This window comes from Gorilla gorilla, chromosome 2, assembly GCF_029281585.2.
Source record: "Gorilla gorilla gorilla isolate KB3781 chromosome 2, NHGRI_mGorGor1-v2.1_pri, whole genome shotgun sequence".
NCBI classification, from domain to species: Eukaryota; Metazoa; Chordata; class Mammalia; order Primates; family Hominidae; genus Gorilla; species Gorilla gorilla.
The window spans coordinates 146,606,302-146,626,732 of NC_086017.1; the positions used below are offsets into that span (position 1 = coordinate 146,606,302).

Below are 20,431 nucleotides of genomic sequence, written 5' to 3' on the forward strand. Positions count from 1 at the left end.
TCTTTATTTATATCCTCATTCTGTAAGCATTTTTCTATTTTAAATTTCTTTTTTACCTTTAAATTTTTTTTCTGAGAAATGAAGACACAAACACACACATTAGCTTAGGCCTACACAGGGTCAGAGTCATCAATATCACTGCTTTCCACCTCTACATCTTGTCCCACTAGAAGGTCTTCAGGGACAATAACATGCATGGAGCTGTGATTTCCTACGAAATGACAGAGACAGAATAGAAATATATTTTTTAATATTTTATAAAAAAATAAGATATTCAAAGCATGAGAAAGAAATGAAAAACCTCCTGAGGGACCTGCTGAGGCTGTTTTAAGGTTAACTTTATATATATATATATATAACGTTACAAATATATAGAAAGAATACAGTTTAAAATAATGATAAAAAGTATGGTATAGTAAATACTGGGCAATAGGAATTTTTCAGCTCCATTATAATCTTAATACATGAGCAAATATTAATAAAATATAAAATAAAAATGCAACAGATAATTTTGATAAACTCAAAAACTGCTTTTTTAAAAGGCTAATAAAATTGACAAACTTCTGGCAGGACTGATTTCTTCTTAACAGAGAATTTTTTAAAAGAAAAAGTTTTTACAGCTCATCTCATGAGGTTAGTGAGAGATTGATAGTAAATCCCAATGGAGAGTCTGAGAAAAAAATCTTTGACTGATGCCACTCAAACTCAGATGCAAAACATATCCAAATAATATATTAATAACACTCTTACAGAAATGCACAGAAAATATAATTGCATTATGACCAAGATGAAGTCCAGGAATGTGTGTTTGGTAAGAAAGCAGAGGAGAGAAAAGCCATATGGTCATTTCAGAAAATTCAACAAACTGTAATGGCCAAAAATAAATAAATAAATAAATAAATTGTTAGAAATAAGGAATAGAAGGAATATATTTTACTCCAGAAAAGGTATCTTCTAGTTCTAACAATTAACATTGTACTTGCTAATGAGCTTTATTATTCATAACTGGTCTTCCCAAGGGAGATGTACGAACCAGTGATCTTATTGAGAAACTGAGGATCCCCTTAAGGAATTGTAGTAACCATTGATCTTTTTAAGTTTAATGTAATTTAATTTAATTTTAAGTTCTGGGATATATGTGCAGATTTGTTACACAGGTAAATATGTGCCGTGGTGGTTTGCTGCACCTAGAAACCCATCACTTAGGTATTCAGCCCTACATGCATTAGCTATTTATCCTGATGCTCTCCCTCCCCTGCACCCCATAACAGGCCTCAGTGTGTCTTGTTCCCCTCCCTGTGTTCATGTGTTCTCATTGTTCAGCTCCGACTTATAAGTGAGAACATGCGGTATTTGGTTTTCTGTTCCAGTGTTAGTTTGCTGAGGATAACGGCTTCCAGCTCCATCCATGTCCCTGCAAAGGACAGGATCTTGTTCTTTTTTATGGCCACGTAGTATTCCATGGTGTATATGTACAACATTTTCTTTATCCAGTCTATAATTGATGGGCATTTGGGTTGACACCATGTCTTTGCTATTGTGAATAGTGCTGCAGTGAACATATGCACACATGTATCTTTATAAAAGAGTGATTTATATTCCTTTGGGTAGATACCCAGTAATGGGATTGCTGGATCAAATGTCATTTCTGTAACCATTGATCTTATTGAGAAAACCATTTCAGCTGTGTAGAAGAACACTCTGGGATGAGGTCTTTCAGTGGACCTTTTGCTTCACCTGCTGTGTAGGAAACTATAGCTCTAACCAGATCCCGGTAACATTCAAAAATATCACTGACTTGGTCCAGTGTCTGTGGTTGGTGGCCCTGTCCACAATGGGTATTCACCTCAGCAAGATACATTAAACCTTACATCTGGAACTCTCTGCAACCAATGGTCATTTGAGGGAACTGATCCTCAGTGTCTCTTCAGATATATACAAGTAGCATGCTTGTCAGCTTGTCGGCAGTGGTCATATTCAGCTTCCTAGGGAAGAGCTCTGGACTATTTTCCATGGGACCTGGACTACCTGGATCATAAGGCTCACCTCCATGCCCACCAAGAGAGCAACTTCTGCCATTGCTATCAGTTGCTCACAGGTGAGAGAAGAATGTTGGTTTATAGTGACAGCTGGACATGAATATTGTTATGATAGGAATAAGAATATAGCTTTCACTGTATCTGTAATCAGATTCAGTTTCTTTTTGATGATGAGAGAGAGTACTCTGTTTTTCTATCAATGAAAGAAGAGGTGAGGGCTGGGCCACCTCACAGGAGTCTTAAGTTTTGCAGTGAGGACTTAATAGAGGGAGGAATGAATGACTAGAATGTGGAATGTCTAACACTCATCAGCAAAGGATGTTTCGGTGAGTCGCTGTGGCTCCAAATAGATATTCCTCAGTAGATATTCATCAATGGATCTTGCCTGCAGCGATTATTAGTCTAGTGATTAGGTGATTTTCTATTTCTTTCTGAATTAAATTTATTTTTATTAAAGCAACCTTATTTTCCAAAAAAAAAAAAAAGGAGAGAAAGTGACTTGATTTTTATTTCTGACAATAGTCTGAAGTAGGAAACTTGAAAACTCTTTACAAATGCCAGCTAATGTATTACAACCATCCTATTACATGCATAGACATGGCCCAAGAAAATTAATTCCCAGATTTCAAAAACAAGGAGAAAAGGAAAAACCAAAGGGCCTGAACTAATCCTGTAGCAGCACTAGGGGAGTTTCATGGTCTCAGTAACTCAGGGATATTAGTTTTAATGACCTCATAGGGAAATGAAACAAGGTCTTGATCCTGCTTATGATGAGGAATAGAACTGAGACTTCTATATAAAAGCCAGGTTTCCAGAAAGGGTTCACATTCTGTAAAAGGATAGTCTAGAAAACATCAAAACAAAAGCTTAGAGAAAACAAAAGGAAGTTTGCTTGTTCTTGTCTAGCCTCTCAGTGGGAGAAAAAGGTGTCTCACGGGCCTATGCTTACACAATTATAGGTATGAAATTTAAGCTTTCTGCAGGACCTTCCTACATTACAAATATACATAAAAAACAACTCCAGGATGTTGATATTCTTGGAGCATCTGACAGATGCAAAATAAAAATCAATTTGTAAAGACATACCTTTAATCTAGGCTGTATACGTTTCCTACAGATAAAATTATTTAAACATGAGCTCACAATAAAAACTCACAAAATATGTGAAAAAGCTTTTTTTGCTTCGTGAGATCAGCAGGCACAATGAAAGGATTTGATGGTCAAGAGCATTGGATATAAAACTGTAAGATAGAAATGACATGAATATTATTAAAATGATTAAAATGTAAAAAAAGCAGAAAAAATAATGCACTATCTAAAAAGAATCAAATATCAACTAACAACAGAGCTCCAAACACGTGAAGCAAAAACTGACAGAATTGAAAAGACAAACAAACATTTCAAGAATAGTAGTTGGAGACTTCAATGACAGGCTTTCAATAATGGATTGAACAAGTAGGCAGAAGATCAACAAATAAATAGAAGATTTGAAAAATGCTATACATCAACTAGACCTAACAGACATTAATAGAACATTCCACCCAGTAAGAGCAGAATAGACATTCTTCTCAAGTACACATGGAGCACCCATGGGTTAGACCATAAAACAAGTTTTGATAAATTTAAAAGAACTGAAACCATGCAAAGTGTGTTCTTCATAATACAATGAAATTAAAAAAATAATTACATAAAGAAATTTGTTTTAAACACAAGTATGTGGAAATCAAACAACACACTCCTAAATAACCAAGAAGTGAGTGAAGAAATCACAAGGGAAATTATAAAATATCTTGAGATGAATTAAAGCAAATAAAAAGACCATACCAAAACTTAGAAGATTCTGCTAAAGTAATGTACACAAGGAAATTTATAATTGTAAATGCCTATATTAAAAAAGATGGAAGATATGAAATCAATAACCTAAATTCCACTATAAGAAACCACAAGAGGAGAAGTAAATTAAACACAAAGCAAACAGAGTGTGTCAGCCCATTCTTGCATTTCCATAAAGGAATGCCCAGGCTGGATAATTTATAAAGAAAAGAGTTTCAATTGGCTCATAGTTCTGCAGGCTGTACAAACAGGCAACAATATCTGCTCAGCTTCTGGTTAGAGCCTCAGGAAACTTACAATCATAGCAGAAGGTGAAGATGAGCAGGTGCATCACATGGCAAGAGTGGTAGCAAGAAAGGCAGGGAAGGTGTCATACATTTTTAAACAACCAGATCTCGTGTGAACTCACTCATCACTAAGGGGATGACACTAAGCCATTTATGAAGAATCTGCACCCATGCTCCAAACACCTTCCACCAGTCCACACTCCCAAACAGTGGGATTACATTTCAACATGAGATTTGAAGGGGACAAATATCCAAACCATATCATTAGGAAAGAATTTAGAGTAGAAATTAATAAAATCAAGAATAGAAAAAATAGAGAAAATCAATGAAACCAAAAGTTAGTTCTTAGAAACAATCAACAATATTGACAAGCCTTTAGCTAGACCAAGCTAGACCAAGACAAATGAGAATAGACTCAATTACTCAAATCAAGAATGAAGGAGAGGAAATGACAACCAACCATAGAGAAATTAAAAAAATTACATGATATTGCTATGAACAACTCTATTCTAACGTATTAGATAACTTAGATGAAATTGACAAATTACTAAAAAGGCATAAACTACTAAAACTGACGTAATAAGAAATAGATAATCTGAATAGACCTATAACAAGTGAAAAGAATGAATTAATAATTTAAAAGCCAGCCACAAGGAAAGCCCAGGCCCAGATGGCTTCAAAGATAAATTTAACCAAACACTTAATGAAAAATTAGTACCAATTCTTCACAAATGCTTCCGGAAAACAAAAGAATAGGGCACAATTCTCAGCTCATTCTACAAGACCAATACTACCCTGATACCAAAACCAGACAAATAAATCACATAAAGAAAACTACAGACCAATATCCTTTAGAAATATACAAGCAAGAAACCCTCAGCAAGCTGAATCTAGCCATATATACAAAGGATTACACACCATAAGCAAGTGGAAATTATCCTAGGAAAGCAAGATTGGGTCAACTTATGAAAATCAATCAATATAAAATATCACATTAATAGAATAAAGAAAAAACACATCACCAACAAGCACATAAAAAGATGCTTCACATTATTAGTCATCAAGAAAATGCAAATCAAAACTACAATGAGACACAACTTCATATCCATTAAAATGGCTAGAATAAAAAAAGTCACATACTAATAAATGTTGGGGAGGATATATACAAATCAAAACCTTTAGGCATTTTAAGTGGGAATGCAAAATGGTGCAGCACTTGAGAAAACAGTTTGGCAGTTTTGCAAATTGTCAAACATAGACTTGCCATATGATTCAGCAATTTCACTCCTAGGTATTTGCCCAAGGGAAATGAAAACATATGCCCACACAAAAGTGTGTCTACAATGTTAATAGTGTTATTCATATTAACTGTAAGGTGAAGCAACCCACATGTTTAGCAACTGATAAATGGATACACATCATGTGACATATTCATGTAATGATGTAGTATTTAGCAATTAAAAAGAACAACGTGCTGATACATGCACTTTGGATGAACCTTGAAAACATTATGCTAACTGAAGAAGTCAGATAGAAAAACCACATACTGTCTGATTCCATTTATACTAAAATATCAGAATAGGCAAATCTATAGAGACAGAAAGTAAATTAGTGGTTGCCTAGGATTTAGGAAGGGAGCAAAATGGAGATTGACTGCTAATAGGTGGAGCATTTTGTTTTTTAGTTTGTGGTGGTAATTGCACAACTGTGTGAGTATACTACAATCCACTGGATTGTATACCTTAAATGGGTTAATTTTATGGTATGTGAATTTGATATGGTTTGGATCTGTGTCCCCACCAAATCTCATGTTGAGTTGTAATCCCCAACATTGGAGGTGGGGCCTGGTACGCGGCGATGGGATCATAGGGGTGGATTTCTCATGAATGGTTTAACACCATCCCCCTTGATACTCTCCTCATGATACTGAGTTCCCCTGAGATCTGGTCGCTTAAAAGTGTGTGACACCTCCCCCCTCACTCTGTCTTGCACCTGCTCCCGCCATATGAGACACCTACTTCTTCTTCACCTTCTGCCATGATTGTAAGTTTCCTGAGACCTCCCCAGAAGCCAAGCAGATGCCAGCATCATGTCTCCTGTACAACCTGTGGAGCTATGAGCCAATTAAATTATAAAGTATCCAGTCACAGCTATTTCTTTACAGCAATGCAAGAACAGGGTAATACAGAATTATATCTAAATAAAAATGTTTTTAAAAACAACCAACTATAATGAGGCACTGAAAAATAAAGAAATGGTGCTACAGGCTGAATTGTGCCCTCTGTCCAAAGTCATATGTGGAAGTCCTAACACTAGTTCCACAGAATGTGTCTGTATTTGAAGGTGGGGTCTTTAAAAAGTCAATTAAAGTAAAATTAGGTCATATGGGTGGGCACTAATCCAATATGACTGGTGTCCTTAGAAGAAGAGAAGATTATTTTGAGTTACAACCATCATTCTCAGCAAACTATCGCAAGAACAAAAAACTAAACACCGCATGTTCTCACTCATAGGTGGGAATTGAACAATGAGAACACTTGGACACAGGAAGGGGAACATCACACACTGGGGCCTGTTGTGGGGTGGGGGAAGGGGGGAGGGATAGCATTAGGAGATATACCTAATGTAACTGACGAGTTAATGGGTGCAGCACATCAACATGGCACATGTATACATATGTAACAAACCTGCACGTTGTGCACATGTACACTAGAACTTAAAGTATAATTAAAAAAAAAAAAGATTAAGACACAGACAACACACAGACTGAGAGGTAACCACGTGAGGACACAGCAAGAAGATAGCCATTTGCAAGCCATGGAAAGAAGCCACAGAAGAAGCCAAACCTGCCAATGCCTTGATCTTGAACTTCTAGTCTCCAGAACTGTAAGAAAATAAAATCCTGTTGTTTAAGCTACACCATCTGTGGTTTTGTTAACCCTAGCAAATTACTGCAGATGGAAAACATGAAAGAGAAATAGGAATATGGGGAATAGACCAAAGGGTCTAACATACATCTGATAAGAGCTCCAGAAGAAGAAAATGGAAAGAGTAGAGAACAAGCAATACATGGATATAAAGAAATATCTGAATTGATCAAAGTAATAAACATTCAGATACAGAAACTGGACAAAGACATTCCAAAAAAGGGAAAATAAAAACTACAGATCAATATCTCTTATGTCAGTAAATGAAAAAAGGCATTTGGCAAAATTTGATATCCATTCCTGCTAAAAGTTCTCACCAAACTAGAAATATATAACTTCTTTAACCTGATAAAAGACAGCTATAAAAAGCATAAAGTTAACATCAGACTTAATGTTACATAAAGACTGAATGCTTTCTCTCTAACTTGGGAAAAAAGCAAAGATATACAGTCTCACCACCTCTACTTAACATTGTACAAAAAGTCCTACCCAGTGCAATGAGTCAAGAAAAAAATAAAATATATACCGGCTGGAAAAGAGGAAATAAAACAATTCCCATTTACAGGTTACTTCACTGGCTATCTAGAAAATTCCATAAATTTTGGATATTTGAATTTTGGAATAAATCTAAACAAAATGTGTAAGGCTTAACTGTGCCTATGTCATAAACCTAAAAATGTAAAAATAATGGCACATACAACAGAAGTTGAGAACTGAAGGGAAGAAGAGATGGAAAAAAAAGAAGGGCTATTAATTGCCTTGTTATATAGTCAAGAGTCAAGATGCTGTCTAAATAGAGAAATCAAGTAATAAACATAGAGTTATATTGTTTAGAGAGTTATTATTCTCTGATACTTTTAAAAGTAGCAGATAGAACTAAACTTAGGACAAACAAAAAATGTAAATTGGAAGGGGATAAAAAGCAACCAAAATTTCACATTACTGCTGGAGCGCCAGATAATCCAGGCCACAGGGGAGTTCCTTGACCCTACTAAGCCCTGAATCTGACTTGGGGAGCAGTTAGGAGACTGTGAGAAGGAACGGTAGTGGGAAGTGCTCCATGTATGAAGGAGGCCATTCCTGATCCTAACTCATAGTGGGATGTTGGGGAACCTGCAGCCAGCACAGGAGGCAGTCACTGGTTTGGAGATCCGATTTGCACTCTTGTTCCCAGAGGAGGAAGAGTCTTCATGGCCAGAAATGAGAAGCAAGTGTGATTTGGGCTCCAGCTGCTGGTGTAGGAGTTGGGTGCCACCCTTTTGCAGGACCAGACCAGGAGGAGTTTGGCCTAGGAGCCATGGTTTGTCCTGGGCAGGGAGTTTTGTGGCCTGGGGAGTTTCTCAGTCTGAAGACAAACTGCTTGTGACTTGGCTGGCTGCTCAAGCTTGCTGCCAGTGACAGGCCACAGGAGGGATACTCACCAGGTCAGGAGCATGAGAGTGAGGTGGATCCCACTACTACCTACTAGGCCATGGAGCCCAAGCCACCCAGCTTTCCCAGTGATAGCCATTTAGCATAGCAGCAATTGCTCTTCTTCTCCCTGGAGCATTGTTCCAGGAGCCTGAGAACTGCCTTCTGACCTCCACTGGGACTTGCACTTGTGCCCACTGATGGGGGGCCCACATGTAGGCTTTTCTGCCCCAGACCTCCCCAGCATTGCCTATACTCCCACCCCTGCCTGAGAGGCAGAGTATTGGACCAGGAGTGCTGGGAGTTCCACAGCCCAGCACATTGCCTGGGACACTTGAGCACTTCTGGTTAAAAAAGGTCAAGCATAAACCCTACTACAATCTCCACAGCTGGCTCTCACCTGCAAGTGCTACCTACTAGCTGAAAGTTCAACCTGCACAATCCATCTGCTGACACTACTGCACAGCACTCAAGAAAGAGACAAGCTTTGTGCTACCTCTGTTCCATCATTGCCCACATCACTCTCACTTCTAAGGGGTCTTTGAGCCTGCTCACCCACCTGATACATTGCTACTACAATTGGAATTTGAGAAGGCTACCACCTTAATGTTATTTATAGCCAAGGAAATCATACAGTGTCTACACCACTGAATGTACCCAGAAGCAAAGCCAAACAACCCTACTCAACATACATCATAGACACATCCTCAATAAAATGTCCCACCCCAAAGAAATTAAATTAATAAACAAGAAGTGAATGTTAGCCCAGATGTGAAGAAATCAGTGTAATAATACTGGAAGTATGAAAAAAAAAACATGCTATCACACTCAAAAAAAAAAAAAACACACACACACAGTAGTTTTCTAGCAAGTAATCCTAACCAAAAAGAAATCTTGGAAATCCCAGAATAAAAAAAAATTCAAAATACTGATTTTAAAAAAGTTCAGTGAGATACAAGAGAAACCTGATAACCAATACAAATAAATCAGAACATCTATTCAGCATAAGAATGAGAAATTTATCAATGAGATAGATATGTTTGTAAAACAAAACAAAACAAACAAACAACTTCTGGAAATAAAAAAAGGAGTTACAAAATACAATTCAAAGCTTCAACAATAGGCTATACCAAGCAGAAGAAAGAATCTCAGAACTTGGAAGATAGGTCTTTGAATTAATTCAGTCAGATGAAAATAAAGAAAAAAAAGATTGAAACAGAATGAACAAAGCCTTTGAGAAGTATGGGATTACATAAAATGACAAAACTTATGACCCACAGGTATTCCTGAGAGAGAAGAAAAAGCAAAATATTTGTAAAACCTACTAAAGGAAATAATTGAGGAAAACAACCCTAGTCTAGCAACAGATATAGACATCCAGAAAGAAGTTCAGCAAACACAAGGAAAATACACTGCAAGAAGGATCTCACCATGACTTATAGTCATCAGACTCTCCAAAATCAACATTAAGAAAAAAAAAAAACAATAAAATCAGCAAGAGAAAAGCATCTAGTCACCTATAAAGGAAACTCCATCAGATTAACAGTAGACTTCTTGGGAGAAATCTTACAAGCCAGAAGATATTGGAATTCTATTTTCAAAATGTTTAAATTAAACAAAAAACTGTCAATTACAAATCTTATATCCTTCTAGAATAAGCTTTATAAAGGAAGGAAATATAGCCTTTCCCAGATGAGCAAACACTGAGGAAACTGGGCACCTTCAGACCTGACTTACAAGAAATGCTCAAAGCAGTTCTAAACATAGAAACAAATAGTTGATACTCACCATCATAAAAACACTCAAAAGTATAAAACTCAGAGATCTTATAAAGCAACCATGGAAAGGAAGAAGAGAAAAATATCAAATGGCAATATGACAGAATGTCACCAAACTGTAAAGACAAACAGATAAAGAAAAAAAAGCAAAGAATATGCAAGGAAACTAGAGTAGCTATATTTATATAAAACGAAACAGACTTTTAATCAATGACAGTAAAAAACAAAGACAAAGAAAGCCATTAGGTAATAATAAAGGGGTCAATTCAACAAAAATACATAACAATCTCTACATATAAGCATCAAACACCAGAGCACTTAGATTCATAAAACGAATATTACTAGATCTAAAGAAAGAATAGACAGCAATACAATAATAGTAGAGGACTTCAATACCATCTTACTCACAGCACTAAACAGATCATCAAGACAGAAAATCAACAAAGAAACACTGAACATAAATTGGCCTTTAGACCAAGTGGACCTAACAGACATTTACAGAACATTCTACCCAACAACTGCAGAATATATATTCTTCTCATCAGCACATGGCACATTCTCCAATATAGACCATATGTTAGGCCACAAAACAAGTCTCAATAATTTTTTAAAATGAAAATTAAATGAATTATCTTCTCAGACTATAGCAGAATAAAACTAGAAATAAATTCCAGGAGGAACTCTTGAAACTATACAAATACACAGAAATTAAACAACATACTCCTGAGCAATCTTTGGGTCAACAATGAAATTAAGACCAAAATTTAAAATTTTTTTGAAATGAATGAAAATGGAAACACAACATACCAAAACCTCTGGGATACAGCAAAAGCAGTGCTAAAATGGAAGTTTATAATATTAAATGCCTACATCAAAAGTCTAGAAAGACCACAATTAACAACCTGATGTTGCACCTCAAGAACTAGAAAAACAAAAATAAACCAAGCACAAAGCTAGCAGAAGAAAAGAAAAACAAAGATCAGAGAACTAAACGAAATTGAGAACAAAAGAACAATACAAAGAATCAACAAAACAAAAATTTTATTCTTTGAGAAGATAAACAAAATTGAGAGATCACTAGCTGAACTAACCAAGAAAAGAAGAGAGATGATGCAAACAAACATAATCAGAAGTGAAATAGGAGACATTACTGCTGATACCACAGAAATACAAAAGATCATCGAAGACTAATATAAATAACTATAAGCTCAGAAACTAGAACACCTAGAGGAAATGGATATATTCCTGGAAATATACAACCTTTCAAGATTGAACCAGGAAGAAAGAGAAATGCTGAACTGACCAATAACAAGTAGTGAGATTCAATCAGTAATAAAAAATCTCCTAATAAAAAAGCCTTGGACCAAATGAACTCACAGGTGACTTCTACCAAACGTACGAAGAAGAGCTAGTACCAATCCTTCTGAAGCTCTTCCAAAAAACAGAGCAGAAGGGAAACCCTTTAACACATTCTACAAATCCTGTATCACCTTGATAACAAAGTCAGACAAGGACACAAGAAAAGAAAACTGCAGACCAATATACCTGATGAATTTAGATGCAAAAATTATCAACAAAATACTAGCAAACACAATCAAACAGCACATCAATTAAAAAAAACACACAATCAAGTGGGTTTTATACCAGGAGTATGAGGATGATTCAACATATACAAATCAATAAATGTGACTCACCACATAAACGGAATTAAAAACAAAACCATATAATTATCTCAACAGGGGCAGAACAAAAGAATTCAATAAAATTCAGCATCCCTTCATAATTTTAAAAAACAACCTTCAATAACCTAGGCCTAGAAGGAACATACCTCAAAATAATAAAATCCATATATGACAAACCCACAGCCAACATCATACTAAACAGGAAAAAGTTGATAGCATTCGCCCTAAGAACCGGAACAAGACAGGATGCCCATGTTCACCCCTACTATTCAACATAGTACTGGAAGTCCTAGCCAGAGCAATCAGGCAAGGAATAGAAATTTAAAAAGAGAAAGTTAAATTATCTCTGTTCATTGGTGTTATAACCTTATGCCTAGAAGACCCTAAAAAATCCTTCAAAATATTCCTAGATTTGATAAATAAATTCAGCAAATTTTCAGGATACAAAATCAATGTACAAAAATTAGTAACATTTCTATAACCCAATAATGATCAAGCTGAGGACCAAATCAGGAAGTCAATCCCATTTACAATAGCTATTGTAAAGATACCTAGGAATGTATTTAACCAAGAAATTCAAAGATCTCTGCAAGGAAAACTACAAAACACAAATGAAAGAAACTGGAAAACACAAATGAAAAACACAAATGAAAGAAAATGGAAAAGCATCCCATGCTCATGGATCAGAAGAATCAATATTATTAAACTGACCATACAGTCCAAAGCAATCTACAAGGTCAATGTAATCCCCGTCAAAATACCAACATCATTTTTCACAGAATTAGGAAAAACAATCCTGAAGTTTACACAGATCTCAAAAAGAGCCTGAATCACCAAAGCAATGCTAAGCAAAAAGAAAAAACTGGGAGCCATCACATTACCTGACTTAATTGTACTGCAAGGCTATACTAACCAAAATAGCATGGCACTAGTACTAACATAGACACATAAATCAATGGAAAAGAATAGAGAACCCAGAAATAAAACCACACACTTAAAGCCAACTGATCTTTGCAAAGCCAACAAAACATACGCTGGGGAAGGGACAACCTAATCAATAAATGGAACTGGGAAATTTTTACTGCCATATGCAGAAGAATGGAACTGGACCCCTTATGTCCCATCATATACAAAAATTAACTCAAGATGGATTAAACACTTAAATATAAGACTTGAAACTACAGGAATCCTAGAAGAAAACCTAGGAAAATTTTTTCTGGACTTTGCTAGGCAAAGAATTTATGACTAAGACCTCAGAAGCAAATACAACAAAAGCTAAAATAGACAGATGGGATTTAATTAAACTAAAAAGCAAAAGAAATAATCAACAGCATGAACAAACAACATGCAAAGTGGGAAAAATACTTGCAAACTATTCATATAACAAGGAACTAATCAGAACCTACAAGGTACTCAGTTCAACAACAACAGCAAAACACAAATAATCCCATTAAAAAGTGGGCAAAGAACATGAAAAGACATTTTTTAAAGAAGACATACAAATGGCCAACAAGCATATGAAAAAATGCTCAACATCACTAATCATCAGAGAAATGCAAATTAAAGCCACAATGAGATATTATCTTCTATCAGTCACAATGGCCAGTATTAAAATGTCAAAAAATAACAGATGTTGGTGAGGATACAGAGAAAAGGGAACTCTTATACCCTGTTGATTGGGAATGGAAATTGGTACAACCTCTATGGAAAACAGTATGGAGAATTCTCAAATAACTAAAAATATAATTTTCATTCTATCCAGCAATTCCACTACTGGGTATATACCCAAAGGAAAAGAAATTATTATATCAAAAAGATACCTGCACTTAGATGTTTATCACAGCACTATTCACAATACAAAGATATGGAACCAACCTATGTCCATCAACACACGATCAAATGTGGTAGATACATACCATAGAATACTACTCAGCCATGAAAAAGAATGAAATTATGTCTTTTGCAGCAACATGTATGGAACTGGAGGTCATTATCTAAAGTGAAATAACTCAGAAACAGGAAGTCAAATACCTCATGTTCTGTCTTATAAGTGGGAGCTGAAAAATGTGCACACATAGGCATATGGTATGGAATAATAGACATCAGAGACTCGAAATGGTGAGGGGGTGAAAGAAGAGTGAGGGATGCAAAATTACCTTAGGGGTACAATGTACACTATTTGGGTGATGGTTACACTACGAGCCCAGACTTCAGCACTATACAGTATATGCATGTAACAAAACTGCATTTGTACTCCTTACATTTATATCCAAAAAGTGAGTGAAGTTTATTATTTTTCATAATGGGCAATTTTTTTTATTATTATACTTTAAGTTTTAGGGTACATGTGCACAATGTGCAGGTTAGTTACATATGTATACATGTGCCATGCTGGTGTGCTGCACCCATTAACTAGTCATTTAGCATTAGGTATATCTCCTAATGCTATCCTTCCCCCCTCCCCCCACCCCACAACAGTCCCCGGAGTGTGATGTTCCCCTTCTTGTGTCCATGTGTTCTCATTGTTCAATTCCCATCTATGAGTGAGAACATGCGGTGTTTGGTTTTTTGTCCTTGCGATAGTTTACTGAGAATGATGATTTCCAATTTCATCCATGTCCCTACAAAGGACATGAACTCATCATTTTTTATGGCTGCATAGTATTCCATGATAAAGGGGATATCACCCCCAATCCCACAGAAATACAAATTACCATCAGAGAATACTATAAACACCTCTATGCCAATAAACTAGAAAATCTAGAAGAAATGGATAAATTCCTCGACACATACACCCTCCCAAGACTAAACCAGGAAGAAGTTGAATCTCTGAATAGACCAATAACAGGATCTGAAATTGTGGCAATAATCAATAGCTCACCAACCAAAAAGAGTCCAGGACCAGATGGATTCACAGCTGAATTCTACCAGAGGTACAAGGAGGAACTGGTACCATTCCTTCTGAAACTATTCCAATCAATAGAAAAAGAGGGAATCCTCCCTAACTCGTTTTATGAGGCCAGCATCATCCTGATACCAAAGCCTGGCAGAGACACAACAAAAAAAGGGAATTTTAGACCAATATCCCTGATGAACATTGATGCAAAAATCCTCAATAAAATACTGGCAAACCGAATCCAGCTGCACATCAAAAAGCTTATTCACCATGATCAAGTGGGCTTCATTCCTGGGATTCAAGGCTGGTTCAACATATGCAAATCAATAAATGTAATCCAGCATATAAACAGAACCAAAGACAAAAACCACATGATTGTCTCAATAGATGCAGAAAAGGCCTTTGACAAAATTCAACAACCCTTCCTGCTAAAAACTCTCAATAAATTCGGTATTGATGGGACGTATCTCAAAATCATAAGAGCTATCTATGACAAACTCACAGCCAATATCATACTGAAAGGGCAAAAACTGGACGCATTCCCTTTGAAAACTGGCACAAGACAGGGATGCCCTCTCTCACCACTCCTGTTCAACATAGTGTTGGAAGTTCTGGCCAGGGCAATTAGGCAGGAGAAGGAAATAAAGGGTATTCAATTAGGAAAAGAGGAAGTCAAATTGTCCCTGTTTGCAGACAACATGATTGAATGTTTAGAAAACCCCATTGTCTCAGCCCAAAATCTCCTTAAGCTGATAAGCAACTTCAGCAAAGTCTCAGGATACAAAATCAATGTACAAAAATCACAAGCATTCTTATACACCAATAACAGAAAAACAGAGAGCCAAATCATGAGTGAACTCCCATTCACAATTGCTTCAAAGAGAATAAAATACTTAGGAATCCAACTTACAAGGGACGTGAAGGACCTATTCAAGGAGAACTACAAAACGCTGCTCAATGAAATAAAAGAGGATACAAAGAAATGGAAGAACATTCCATGCTCATGGGTAGGAAGAATCAATATTGTGAAAATAGCCATACTGCCCAAGGTAATTTATAGATTCGATGCCATCCCCATCTAGCTACCAATGACTTTCTTCACAGAACTGGAAAAAACTACTTTAAAGTTCATATGGAACCAAAAAAGAGCCCGCATTGCCAAGTCAATCCTAAGCCAAAAGAATAAAGCTGGAGGCATCATGCTACCTGACTTCAAACTATACTACAAGGCTACAGTAACCAAAACAGCATGGTACTGGTACCAAAACAGAGATATAGATCAATGGAACAGAACAGAGCCCTCAGAAATAACGCCGCATATCTACAACTATCTGATCTTTGACAAACCTGAGAAAAACAAGCTATGGGGAAAGGATTCCCTATTTAATAAATGGTGCTGGGAAAACTGGCTAGCCATATGTAAAAAGCTGAAACTGGATCCCTTCCTTACACCTTATACAAAAATTAATTCAAGATGGATTAAAGACTTAAATGTTAGACCTAAAACCATAAAAACCCTAGAAGAAAACCTAGGCATTACCATTCAGGACATAGGCATGGGCAAGGACTTCATGTCTAAAACACCAAAAGCAATGGCAACAAAAGACAAAATTGACAAATGGGATCTAATTAAACTAAAGAGCTTCTGCACAGCAAAAGAAACTACCATCAGAGTGAACAGGCAACCCACAAAATGGGAGAAAATTTTCGCAACCTACTCATCTGACAAAGGGCTAATATCCAGAATCTACAATGAACTCAAACAAATTTACAAGAAAAAAACAAACAACCCCATCAAAAAGTGGGCAAAGAATATGAACAGACACTTCTCAAAAGAAGACATTTATGCAGTCAAAAGACACATGAAAAAATGCTCATCATCACTGGCCATCAGAGAAATGCAAATCAAAACCACGATGAGATACCATCTCACACCAGTTAGAATGGCAATCATGAAAAAGTCAGGAAACAACTGGTGCTGGAGAGGATGTGGAGAAACAGGAACACTTTTACACTGTTGGTGGGACTGTAAACTAGTTCAACCATTGTGGAAGTCAGTGTGGCGATTCCTCAGGGATCTAGAACTAGAAATACCATTTGACCCAGCCATCCCATTACTGGGTATATACCCAAAGGACTATAAATCATGCTGCTATAAAGACACAGGCACGTGTATGTTTATTGCGGCACTATTCACAATAGGAAAGACTTGGAACCAACCCAAATGTCCAACAATGATAGACTTGATTAAGAAAATGTGGCACATATACACCATGGAATACTATGCAGCCATAAAAAATGATGAGTTCATGTCCTTTGTAGGGACATGGATGAAATTGGAAATGATCATTCTCAGTAAACTATCGCAAGGACAAAAAACCAAAGGAACACAGTTCCTCACCAGCAACGGAACAAAGCTGGATGGAGAATGACTTTGACGAATTGAGAGAAGAAGGCTTCAGACGATCAAACTACTCCAAGCTACAGGAGGAAATTCAAACCAAAGGCAAAGAAGTTGAAAACTTTGAAAAAAATTTAGACGACTGTATAACTAGAATAACCAATACAGAGAAGTGCTTAAAGGAGCTGACAGAGCTGAAAGCCAAGGCTCGAGAACTACGTGAAGAATGCAGAAGCTTCAGGAGCCGATGCGATCAACTGGAAGAAAGGGTATCAGTGATGGAAGATGAAATGAATGAAATGAAGCAAGAAGGGAAGTTTAGAGAAAAAAGAATAAAAAGAAACGAACAAAGCCTCCAAGAAATATGGGACTACGTGAAAAGACCAAATCTATGTCTGATTGATGTACCTGAAAGTGATGGGGAGAATGGAACCAAGTTGGAAAACACTCTGCAGGGTATTATCCAGGAGAACTTCCCCAACCTAGCAAGGCAGGCTAACATTCAGATTCAGGAAATACAGAGAAAGCCACAAAGATACTCCTCGAGAAAAGCAACTCCAAGACACATAATTGTCAGATTCACCAAAGTTGAAATGAAGGAAAAAATGTTAAGGGCAGCCAGAGAGAAAGGTCGGGTTACCCACAAAGGGAAGCCCATCAGACTAACAGCAGATCTCTCAGCAGAAACTCTACAAGCCAGAAGAGAGTGGGGGCCGATATTCAACATTCTTAAAGAAAAGAATGGTCAGGGGTCAGGGACCCACTTGAGGAGGCAGTTTGCCCGTTCTCAGATCTCCAGCTGCGTGCTGGGAGAACTACTGCTCTCTTCAAAGCTGTCAGACAGGGACATTTAAGTCTGCAGAGGTTACTGCTGTCTTTTTGTTTGTCTGTGCCCTGCCCCCAGAGGTGGAGCCTACAGAGGCAGGCAGGCCTCCTTGAGCTGTGGTGGGCTCCACCCAGTTCGAGCTTCCCGGCTGCTTTGTTTACCTAAGCGAGCCTGGGCAATGGTGGGCGCCCCTCCCCCAGCCTCGCTGCTGCCTTGCAGTTTGATCTCAGACTGCTGTGCTAGCAATCAGCGAGACTCCGTGGGCGTAGGACCCTCCGAGCCAGGTACAGGATATAATCTCCTTGTGCGCTGTTTCCTAAGCCCCTCGGAAAAGCGCAGTATTCGGGTGAGAGTGACCCGATTTTCCAGGTGCCGTCTGTCACCCCTTTCCTTGACCAGGAAAGAGAACTCCCTGACCCCTTGCGCTTCCCGAGTGAGGCAATGCCTCGCCCTGCTTTGGCTCGCGCACGGTGCACTGCACCCACTGCCCTGTACCCACTGTCTGGCACTCCCTAGTGAGATGAACCCGGTACCTCAGATGGAAATGCAGAAATCACCCATCTTCTGCATGGCTCACGCTGGGAGCTGTAGACTGGAGCTGTTCCTATTCGGCCATCTTAGCTCCTCCTCCCCATCTTGGCTCCTCCCCAAATAGATGTAAAAACATTAGCATTATGAAATAAGAACTAAAAAAGTCTTTGAAATGTTACTAGCATTGAAGGTGGGGAAGAAAGCTTTTTTCATTTTATATCCTTTTATACTGTTTACATTTTTATTTCTTGGGTGTTTATTACAATAAACATAAAAAATAGTGAAGTAAATATTAAATAAAGAGGTGGAAAGAGATTCTGTGGAAATATAAGCAAACCAAAAGCAGAAGGTAATACAGAATCCCAGGAAGAAAACAATTAGTAAAAGAGTACAGAAGATTCTACCCAAAGTGCTAATAATAGGTGATGGGATCATAGTATTTTTTACCTTTTCTTATCTGCATTTTCTAGTATTTATGCAGTAGTGACTGATTACCTATGTATTATTAGAAAGGAAAAAGAAATAAGAAAAAGTGAGAATAGCATTATTTATTTCCACCAAGTTTCACAGTGAACACTCAGCATAGTAAATCTCTCTCCCCTAGGATATCCACCATGCTGACCACCTGGCCTCCTAGCCCTGCCAGGCCTGAAATTCCATCATTCTACAGCTCTGCACCTACCTGGGAATTATTCCCTCTGTCCTAGAGCTCACTCTACTGTTCCTACATTTCCTAATTCTGCCCCTTACATTTTTCTTCCTTATTTAACAGCATTAAAGACATAAACATTCACAAGATCATAGGATTTCTTTTTTTTTTTATAGCTGGAGTCATTTGGAGGGTGCTTACACACACACACACACACACACACACACAGCAGCAGCAGCAGCAGCAGCAGCAGCAGCAGCAGCAGCAGCAGCAGCAGCAGGAAAATAATTAATGAAATCACAGCAAAGGAAATTTAAGATATGAGATGTGGTTGGAATCCAGCACACACAGTCCTGTACACTGTACTGAGATGAGCCAAAAATTGTGGATTTGAGCTTTCCAACACTCTCCCATCACCAGAAAAGGGGGAGAAATGCTCGATTAAAAGATTCAGAGAATCCATGAGTTAGGAAACAAACTTCATACTGATATGTGGCTGTTGGTGTTTAAGAGAACCACAGTCTTATCTGACAAGGCAAGCTGAAAGACGTTTCCTTTGGAAGCCCTGGATCCAGGGTCATTAAGAAGCAATGTGTTCCTTTGAGCTTGAGGCCCTTCTGTTCCTTCCCCCTGGACCTGAATGTCTCATTCCCTTAGGGCTCTCACTTCACAGTGCATTCCTGGTGCCAATTACAGTTTCATGACTGGCCTGGCCTAAAAAATATTCTACTAGGCTGGATGCGGTGGTTCATGTCTGCAATCCTACCACTTTGAGAGGCCAAGGTGGGAAGACTGTTTAAGCCCAGGCGTTCAAGACCAGCCTAGGCAATAGAGAGAGACCCCATCTCTAAAAAAATAAAAATAAAAAATAAAAAACTTCTACTAGTTTATCCTCCCCATCTGACAGACCAATCAGGAAATTGACACCCTAATAGCCTTCTAAGTTATTCCTACATAAACCCACCCTGCCCCTGAACAAGTGGCATTTGTAAAAGTTGAGAAGACATGAGGGAAATAAGAACAAAGAAATGTCAGAATGCTACCAAATTTATGCTTTTTAGCTGCACATCTAATTATGAAAACCTGCAAGTATTTTTAGAGAAGTACTGTATTTGGCAGACTTTTAAAGAAAATTTACAAAAGATTTATGTTTACCAAAAAAAGACAAATGA

At 37.5% G+C, this 20,431-nt stretch overlaps 1 long non-coding RNA gene across 1 annotated transcript in view; it reads right to left on the minus strand.

The window, feature by feature from the left end:
* LOC129532415 (uncharacterized) overlaps positions 1-18,709 on the minus strand; it is an 88,559-nt gene extending 69,850 nt beyond the window's left edge. The window contains exon 1 of the long non-coding RNA XR_008678152.2: positions 18,613-18,709. This is a non-coding gene — a long non-coding RNA (uncharacterized lncRNA). The remainder of the gene's footprint in view (positions 1-18,612) is intronic.
* Between the last annotated feature and the right edge of the window lie 1,722 nt (positions 18,710-20,431).